This window comes from Phaseolus vulgaris, chromosome 9, assembly GCF_000499845.2.
Source record: "Phaseolus vulgaris cultivar G19833 chromosome 9, P. vulgaris v2.0, whole genome shotgun sequence".
NCBI lineage: Eukaryota > Viridiplantae > Streptophyta > Magnoliopsida > Fabales > Fabaceae > Phaseolus > Phaseolus vulgaris.
In genome coordinates this window covers 3,924,526-3,935,344 of record NC_023751.2, presented here as the reverse complement: position 1 = coordinate 3,935,344, position 10,819 = coordinate 3,924,526, and positions in this window count along the sequence as shown.

Sequence of the window (10,819 nt, the reverse complement as noted above, 5' to 3'; positions counted from 1 at the left end):
ATACAAGAACAAATTAAAAAAAAATACTAAAGGTGCTTCAGTGATGATCCTTTGTATGATTGGTTTTGGATTGAATTTGTTACGTATGGTGCGTACTAGAAGGAACTGTATTAGTCAGTTCCAACCACAAAAAGAGCGTCGCAGACAAGAATTGATGGAGTACTTGGTTCACACTGAACAATGTTGTGATATTATTCGCATGGGACCAGAAGCTTTCTTTCAATTATGTTAACGAATACGGGGAACTGGACTTGTTAAAGATGCATATCGATCAACCATGAAAGAACAAGTTGCGAAATTTCTGCACATTATTGGGCATAATGTGAAGAATCGAAGTGTGTCATTCTTTTTTCATCGGTCTGGAGAATCAGTTTCCTGTCACTTTCATAATGTTTTGAGTGCAATATTAAGTTTGGAGGGGGAATTCTTAATTCAACCAAATGGAACGGTTGTAGAACTGCACATCCTTAACAACAATTGATTTTACCCCTACTTTAAGGTTTGTTTATGATAATATTATTTTAAATCACGTATAATGTTTTATTTATTTTGTGTTTAATAAAACTTATGAAATTTGGTTTACATTAGAATTGTATAGGGGCAATAGATGAGACTCATGTACGTGTTAAGGTTTCACGTGCTGATGCACCTCGTTTTCGAGGGAGAAAATATTGGCCAACTCAAAACATATTTGCAGCGTGTGACTTTGACATGAAGTTCACATATGTCCTGGCAAGTTGGGAAGGAACAACCTCGAATTCAAGGATATTAAAAGACGCTTTGGTACGAGACGATCCTTTGATTATTCCAAAAGGTTAGTTTTAGGGGATTGGGTGTGCAGAAGAATAAATAGGTTATAGTAGTATATACTAACGCATCTTTGCACTATCTTTGTAGGAAAATACTATCTTGGTGATGCAGGTTTTATGTTAAAACCAAATCTAATAACACTTTATCGCGGGGTTAGATACCATTTGAAAGAATATTCGCGAAGATGGCCACAAAATGCTAAAGAGCTATTTTATCTTCGACATTCATCACTTAGAAATGTAATTGAGAGAGCATTTGGGGTACTGAAAAAACGATTTCCAATTATAGCCAGTAGGACTGAGTCACATTATGATGTCGATACTATGACAAAAATTGTTTTAGGTTGTTGTATTCTGAATAACTTTCTTCGCGGGGTCGACAATGATGAGTCTCTGATTGAAGAAGTAGATAATGGATTGTTACAAGAAGATGTCCAAACAACCACCACCCATGCTCGTGAGCATGATTATAGCTTAGGGTGTCATATTAGGGACATTATAGCAAACGAAATGTGGCAAGATTATGTAAACAATTAATTTCATGAAATAATATATTTTCTTTGATTTTTCAATGTTTGTCATCCTAACTTTATTTAAGTTAATTAGATGGATCGCGGGAAAAATGTTGCTTCAAATTCATCAGGTTCTTATCGAGAGTTCACGAAGTGGACGACGGAGATGAACCTAATTTTGCTCAATGCAATGATTGATGAGGTACGAAAAAGGTGTAGAATTGATGGTAGCTGGACCACTCAAGGATACATTAACATATTTATGGCTTTAAATGAGGTTGGCTTATCGGGTATTAAGAAAAATAATGTGAAGAACTGCCAGAAAAGCCTAAAGGATAGGTGGAGGGAAGTCCATGATATGTTTGGGGGATTGAGTGGTTTCGCATGGAACCAGACCACCAAACGTTTTGAAGCCGAGGACGAAGTTTGGAGTGAGCTGATTAAGGTACGATGATAAGTATTTTTTATTGAACAAATACATTTGACTTCACATTTGGCATAAAATACTAATATGTGACATGTATGTAGGCTAAACCATCTACAACGAAATGGCGTGTGAATCCCATTCCCCATTATGACCTCATGGAAGAGTTGTTGTCTAATGATAGAGCCACGGGAAGTCGGGTCAGGACAACCCGTGACATCAATTCACCTCCGGACATGAGCAATTTCAGTGTCAACCTTGGGGACAATAATATGGATTATATCCCCGACCAACCGAACTATGAGGAGGCAGATGACTACGTCCCACAATCACCTGGTCCTCACTTCCAATCTAGTGACACTCCTTCTGACACGCCATCAAACACTCCTTCTATGCCGTCTGTTGGCTCTGCGGGCACATCCTCATCTTGAGGATCAAAGAGAAAAGACCCTACTATGGACGGTATTGATGAACATTTTGCATTGTTGAATACTAATATTTAACAATGCGTGCCATCAATGAAGGATGGAAATGAAAATGCCTCTCAATTGGTGGATATAGCTCGTGCATAGGCAACGACAGCTCAAGATATAGCTGCCAAAATTAGACGAAGAAATGACCTATATGCTGAGCATGTACACCACCATTGACGTCATGCCTCATACCAATACTCAGAGTCGTATATTTGGGCAATGCTCGTGGAGCTTAACATCCAGGACGAACAAGTCATTGATCAATGCTACGAGTTCTTATATGAGCATCTAGGCAGAGTTAAGCCACTATTTGGGATGCCATACGAGCGTCGCATGACCAAATTGTTTGCATTCATGACTGGGCGTTAATTTCATATTTCATGCGTCGGCGGTTCCTCCGTATCTTCTACTTCAGTTTATGATGTCTTAATTTGATTTCACTTGGTTTGTAATTTGTTTATGTATGTTTCTTGTTGGACAATTATCACAAGAACTGTTATTATTGAACTTTTGGAGTTAAACTATTCACTTTTCATTCGTCATCTAATATTTTGTTTATGCACTTCTACTATTGAGTTTGATAACTGCATTTAATTGGTTTATGATATTGTGATAACTTTCCTTTACTTAAAATTGAGTTTCATATTTGATGTCATAAATATTTAATTTTTTCTATATATTTGCATTATAGATGACATCATCATCCCAGAAACGCCACAAAACCCGTAAAGGTAAAGAGCCAGCAGAAGGTCATGCCGTTAATCCTCCACCAGCAACGGGGATTGAAGAAGTACTTGATTATTCAAGATACTTTACTTCAAAACGGAAAATGATGGTCTTTGAAAAAATGTTTCATGGAAGACCAATCATAACTCCGAAAGCCATGCATTCTCCTTTTTTTGTTGCACCAGGGTTTGAATTTCAAAAGCTTTTAAACTTTCAATACTTACAACCTTTCCTTGGAATGAAACTTCCCTACTATGAGGAATTGGTGCGAGTGTTTTATACAAATCTGAAGATCACACCTCTTTGTGAACTTGCCATTGAGATTTGTGGCAAGCGGATACACACCAATGAAATGGATTGGATGAATATTGCTGATCTGAGGTATGGCGATGTTAAGTTAACACCTGGGACGATCCCTGAGGAATGTAATTTTGATCGAGCCTTAGCATTATCGTCCATGCTTCGTGAAGATGTTCAGGGATAGAATGTCAGAAATGCCAGTAGTCTAACAATGAATGACCGGCTACTACATTACATATGGGTGCATATGTTGTGCCCTCGTGGAAGCAACTTCGCACAAGTATTAAATGAAGATATTTTCATGCTCTGGTGCAAAAAAAATAACATAATGATTAATTGGCCACATTACATCATGCAACACATGATGAAATGTCGAGATAACAACATGTCGTTGCCTTATGCAATTTTGATAACACGCATCTTGCAGGTGTATGGCTTCGACTTGGAAAATGAACAAGCGGTAATGCTTGGATGGAATCATTATTTCGCCAAAAAGAGTATGACCAAATTAAATATATTCTAGGTCAATGGTGTATGACAACTTGGTAGGCCTCAAGTGGAGGACGAAGGAGATGATGAAGAGGATTAATTGCCAGAACAACATCTTCAAGGTGCTTAACCTCAACCCGCAATCCCTAGTCAAACTGAAATGTTAACCCAAATTTGGGCGGGGATGCAAGACATGAAAGAAAGCATGAGGAACGTTAACATCCGTTTTGACAGGGTTGATGAAAGGATGGAGCGGGTTGATCAAAGGATGGACAAAATGGAGGATACTCTGAATCAGATTCATCATTATCAAGGCCATTGATTGTCTATTTGCATTATGTTATTGTCATTTTTTTTATTTCTATTTTTCATGTTAAACATTATTATTGTTATTTTTATTGTTTTTGTTATTTTTCACCTTGAACATTGAGAAATTCATATTTAATATTAAGCTTCATATTATTTTTAATGCAAGTTCTTTAAGATTTGAATTCTATTATGATTAAAGTCAATATTTCAGGTCCATTATCTAAATTGGAAAATGAATAACATTCATTACGTAGCCTTCAATGTCTATGCATGACATGACATCATCCTCTAGCTGCACTGGTTGTGATGCAAAATCACGTGGTACTTTTACCCATGTTGCTGGGAGCACAAGTGCGTTCGTTGCTCCTATTTGTGATTGTGGACAATTTGCTGTTTTGAGAACAACAACAACTGAACAAAATGTCGAAAAACGATTTTGGGGTTGTCCCAAGTACAAGGTAAATTTAATTCAATTCGGTTTCATGCAAACTTAACTATGGTTATTTAAATTTTTTCATTGTTGAATTTTATTCTTTTCTTCAAAATAGATTACAAGTGACATTGTTCTAGGCTGTAATTTTTTCAAATGATACAATGAAGACATTGTTGATGACAAAGATGCAATCATTATCAGACAACTGAATAAGATATGCCTTCTAGAAACACGTTTGAAGGTTTCCACAAGAAGGGTTAAAATGTTATTAGTGGGGATGTCTTTTCTTTTTCTAATTAACATTATTATGTTTTTAAGTTTAGCATAATTTCAAATTAACATGTATTTATCTCTCTCTACATCAAATGTAATGACTTTATATATTTTTGCAACTAATTAATGTTCATGACATCATTTCTTAAATTATATTAATGTTATTATTAATAGTAATCAAAATCATAATTAATAAAAATTATATAATTATATAATATAACATTTATTAAATAATCATTAATAATATTAAAATTATCTACAAACAAAAATTTAACTAATACAAATTTTTTCAATTAATAAAATTAAAAATGAAGAAATCATATTTCATTTCTATATTCTATTTTTTAATTCATTTCAATTTTAAATTATTTTTTAAGTTATAATTGAAACTTACAATTATTTTAATTATCAAAATTATGTACAAAATTAATAATCATTTTTTTATTATTTTTTTACACACATGGACAAAAGTATACTTTATTATTATATATAACATAATGTAATAGAAATTAAATAATATAATACTAATTATTATAATTAACTTAAATGTCCTTTAAATTAATTAATATTTCATTTTCTTGTTTATTTATATATAAGGGTAAATTTGTAATCTTATAATTTACACTATTCAAAATATATTAAAATACTTTCACAACTATCACATCATTCACGCTTTCCAATAAACTTTTTTCACACATCTACTCTAACATCTCCCAATCTAAACATTCAACTTTTTCCACACTTTCTTTACACTTCCACTCCCCCACACCCTCAACTTTCCACTCACCCACAATCTCTAATCAAAACAAAACATTAGAATTTGTTTTAGTGATTCACGATGTGATTATGGTTGAATAATTGGTTTCTTGATTTATGCGACTTAAATACACTAATAAATACTAAATAAGATTGGTTTAAACATGTGATATAGTTTATCTTTGTGAGTTTTGAATTTGATTGATATATGAATCATTCTACGCGATATTTTTTTTTTTTTTTACTTATGCTTGTTTATATTTCAGAACTTAGAATGATTCTCTTGTTTGTAACTTTATTCACATACAGAGATGATTATGCATTGTATCATCTTGTAATTTTTTTAAAAATAAATTTTCCTCCTTATAAGGGATCAATAATAAAAAAATAAAAAAAAAAAATATATATATATATATATATAATGAAAAGAAAAATAAATAATTCTAAAATATAAATTCCTTCTTTTTACTACTAGTTCATTATCACATTTGAAAAAACATAATCACAAAAAATAGGGCAATATAGTATTTAAAAAAACTTTCATTAATTCATGTGTTCTAATGGATAAAATTTCAATTCATTCACTTAATCAACATGACAATAAAGTATCAAACTATAAACCTACTCATTGCATTTCATGTCAAAATATTTTTGGCATCAACTATCACATACCTTTGACTATATATTTGGGAGATACATGCGTTGAATTTGTAGAGTGAAGGGTATGGACTCGACGCATAAGGGATGGTCGTTACTTGAACTAGCTTAACTTGATAATAATAGCCTCAGTAGCCTACGCTAGAGGCTGGGGGCATGTAGAGTAATGGGCTTGGATCCGACGCATAATATGAGAATCGGAATCCTATCCTTAACAGGAAATGTGCGTCATCCTTTATTCATTAGACTTAATCACCCTTAATGGCCCAATAAAGGCAGAATCGGACTACGTTACATAATATATGATCAATATATATCAGAGGGAACATCAACAAGGGGATCTATCTTTTACACACTTATCCTAGGCCACTTGGAGAGGTTATAGGGCTAGGTTACAATTCGATCTACAGAAAGGATCATCTCATATCATCTAATACACAACACAGAGAGTACTCTTAACTCATTCTATCCTATATTCATTATAATTTTGTGTTCTTACTAACTTGAGCGTTAGAGTGTCATTGCAGGAGGAGCCCCTCTCGTTTCCTGAAGGTTGAATCACTAGAGCTTGAAGGGAGACCACCATTAAGAGCTCATCCAGATTCTGATGTGAATCAAAAATACATGAAGATGACCAAGGACTATACTTGAAGGGTCATCTCAACAATCAAATAAAGAGGCCATCAATAGGAGGAATGGTCAAAGACCACAACACTTGATATTCTTCTTATTATTGTTCTTCATATGGAAGCCCAAGCCCAAAACCCAAGCCCAAATTGAGGCCCAAGCCAACACATGATTTCATCATCCATCATGCCTAAGAAGAAAATAAGAGCAAGGGCACAAGCATTAATAAATGAGCATTAATGGATGTCTCTTTTTTTAATTTCTTTTTAGTATTTTTAGTAGAACATTAAAGGAAGGTGTAGATGTAAAATAAGGGGTGCTAATGTACAAAAACAAGTCACACCTTCCATGTGACATAAAGAGTAGGTGTAGATGTAGTTTTAGGAGGTGCCAAAGTAGGAAAGCAAGTCACACTTCTCATGTGACTTGTTTTGGCGCCAATTTTGAATAGTCTAGTTTTTGAATTGTGCCTTTTCATTTTCAGCCCTCTTCTACTATAAATAGAAAGGCAATGCTCATGTAAATTTATAATTAGAAATTGAAGAAAGGAAACTCTACTCAAATTGAGAGAGAATTGTGAGAGATTTGATCTCCTTCACTAGTCTTATCTTGTGAGCTTTGGAGTGCTTCAAGTGGCGGCAACTTGCACTCATCTTGGACCTTTCACCATCCAAGTGGCGTGTTCATCTCCTCCAAGTCTTCATCCAAATAAGTTTCTTCTTCATTCCATCTCGATTTCCATTTCTAATCATGTTTTAGCCATTCCAATCGGTTGTTTTTGTTCCTTTTGTGTTGTTCTTCAATTTCCATCGATTACTCTTGTTATTCTTGTGTTTCCTTTTCAATTTTGCACTTGTAGCTTAATTTGATTTGGTATTTGTGCTTTCAATTCCTTGTGTTGTTTTGGTTCAATGTGGAATGGCACTCAATCTTGAATTTGGTTCATCTATTAGAAGGCTTTGTACTTCAATGGTGATTCCTTAAGTTCCTCCACTTGTTCCTAATTGTTTGTCCTTGTTTCCAACTCTTAATTGTTGTCATTCTTCACATATATTGTTGTGTTCATATTCTGAAAAGTGTCTATGTTTGATTCAACTCACATCATGTGGTATCTAGATCTATGGTTGTGTGCAAAATTTTATTTTTTGAGTTGATTGGCACTTTAATTCTGATTTTGTGTTAGTTGTTGTTTTCTTTTTGCTTTAATTGAGTCTTTCTTGCTGTTTTAATTGGTACAAATTAATTGTGATTGAGTCATTTTGCTTTGTGAATCCATATAGGTTTTGTCAAAGTCATGTTTCTCCAAAAAATGTCATCAATTCTATGTAGTACTTTTATTCATAATTTTGGTTGATTGATTTTCTTTGAGTGCAGTTTTTATAATTATGTTTTTGATCCTTTGCTGCATTTTTTCTTTTTAGAATTGAGTTCATGCTTGTTTGTTACATCCATACAAGTTCCTACACATCAATTCCATTGTGTCTTTGAAGTTTCAATTCTGTTTTTTAATTCCAGAATAGGTTTCATCTGTTTTCCAGTATTTGTGCTAATTGAAATTGCTTATGAAAATTAATTTTGTTGGATAAAAATTCTGAAGTTCTGGATTTAAGTAGTTTGAAGTGTTATAAAAAAAGTGGAAAAAGCAGTGAATCAAAATTCAAAATACAGAAAAAATGATAAATAAAAAACAATCAGTGTGCAATTCTGGCGCGGAAAAAATGGTGACGCGATAGTGATTTTGAAAAATTTATCACAATTAATTGGCGCACTGTTTTTGTGTGATTCCCATGCCTAATTTGAGATAAGATCTTGAACTTTCAGTGGTTTAATTTTCAACTTCCAATTTGCATTATCTAGTTCCAAATAAATCTTTAAAGTCACACACATTTTATACAAAAATTCCAGTAGTATTGTTTTTTGGTTTTCTTCATCTTATTCTCTATTCTTTAGGTTCTCTTTGAGTGCTATCTTTTCATTGAGTGCCTTCTTTTCTTGATTGTCTTTTTCATTTCATATTCTATTCACAGTTTTGTCATCTCTTTTACTTCCAATTTGGTTTAGCTATTTCTTGTTTACACCTTTTCTTGCTTGTCTTTTCTTGTTTCCTCAAGTTTTGTGGTGTATTGTTCTTTGAGTAAGTGTATTTTGCTTTGGCATATTTCACTTGAGGCTCATCCAATCCACAAGAGAGGCTTAGTTAAGGAAATAAATATTTTCTTGGAGTGGTTTGAGTGCTCTTTTACAATTTGTAGCAAACATTCTTTTATTCTAACAAGTTTTCTTTAATTGTTTGTTCTTTGCGTTTTGTGTTTGTTTGTTAATATGGATAATATTTCAAGTGGTGTATCTTCCAAAACTAAATCCTATCACAAAGCTCACCTTTTGGAAGAACTTGTGGAGGTCAAGAAGCAAATTGTCCATAAATATGAGAAAATAAGCCAACTTTCCAAAAGACTGCAAAGACTAGAAGAAGTTCATGCAAGACAAAATCAACAAGATGAAGACAAAAGGAGTTTGCACAATTTTTCCTAAAAGCGCCATCATCACCAACCACAACAACAACATTCTTTTAATTTTGTAAAGTTACCTAGTTTTCATTGGTCTAATGATCCATCTTTGTATTTAGATTGGGAAGCTAAGGTTGAACATATTTTTCATGTGAATAAGGTCACCGAAGACCAAAAGGTTAGGTTAGCTTCCTTAGTTTTCTTAGACTATGCCAACCAATGGTGGCACCATCTTGTATTGGACATTGGGCTAAACAAGAGGCCACCCATGGTCTCTTGGTATGATTTAAAGGCATGCATGCACACGAGGTTTGTTCTTCCTTCTAGGAAGGAACACTTGTTGAAGTTCCAAAGGCTTCACCAAGGACATAGGACGGTAGATGAATACTTTAAAGATTTTGAAACAACTTTGACTAAAATGAATATGCATGATAATGAAGAGTCAAAGATAAAACGGTTTGTAAGTGGTTTAAAAAGAGAAATTAAAGATTTTGTAAAATTACATGAGTACTCTTCTTTAAAGAAAGTGGTTCACCTAGCCATCAAGGTGGAATCAAACCTTTTGAAAACAACTTTCAAAAATACTCATGATGATGGTTTCTACAACTCTTATAGGAAGGATGCATACAAAATTTATACTCAACATTCTCCTTCAAATTTTTCCAAACAAACCACTTCTTCCCAAAAAGTTTCTACCCAAAATCCTTCTACCCCTAAGTCAACCACCAAAACTTCAAAAACTAAATGTTTTAAGTGTTTAAGTTTTGGGCACATCGCTGCCAATTGTCCCCTTAAAAGATCCACATTGTTAAATGAGGTAAAACAAGACCACCTTAAAACAAAAGCCAAAAGTGAAAATGAAAGAGAAAAAGAAGGTCATGATACAATGGGTCTCATCCCTTCAGCTCCAAGGTGTTTTCCTTCCTTATCTTTTTCATTTCCTAAACATTCTAAGTACTTGACATTTTTGTTTAAGAAGTTTAGGGATGCTATTCCAAACCCTCCTAAAGGTTCTCACCTTTTAAGAGGCTTTTTCACTAAATATTTCATCCCAAAATCTTCTTTCTAAACATGTCTTGTTGCTAGAATTCAACCATATCATCTCCCTAAACTTAATGAAAATAAGTTTGCTTCACCCCTACATTCTCCATCTAATGTGCGCAAACTTACTCTATTATTTGCAGGCCTACTAAATTCGTGGACAAATTCTTTCGCGCCTGGGGAGCATGATGTGAATAAAAAATACATGAAGATGACCAAGAATGCTATACTTGAAGGGTCATCTTAACAATCAAATAAAGAGGTCATCAATAGGAGGAATGGTCAAGGACCACAACACTTGAAGTTCTTCTTATTAGTGTTCTTAATATGGAGGCCCAAGCCCAAAGCCCAAGCCCAAACTGAGGCCCAAGCCAACACATGATTTCATCATCCATCATGCCTTAGAAGAAAATAAGAGTAAGGGCACAAACATTAATAAATGAGCATCAATGGATGTCTCTTTTTGTAATTTCTTTTTAGTAT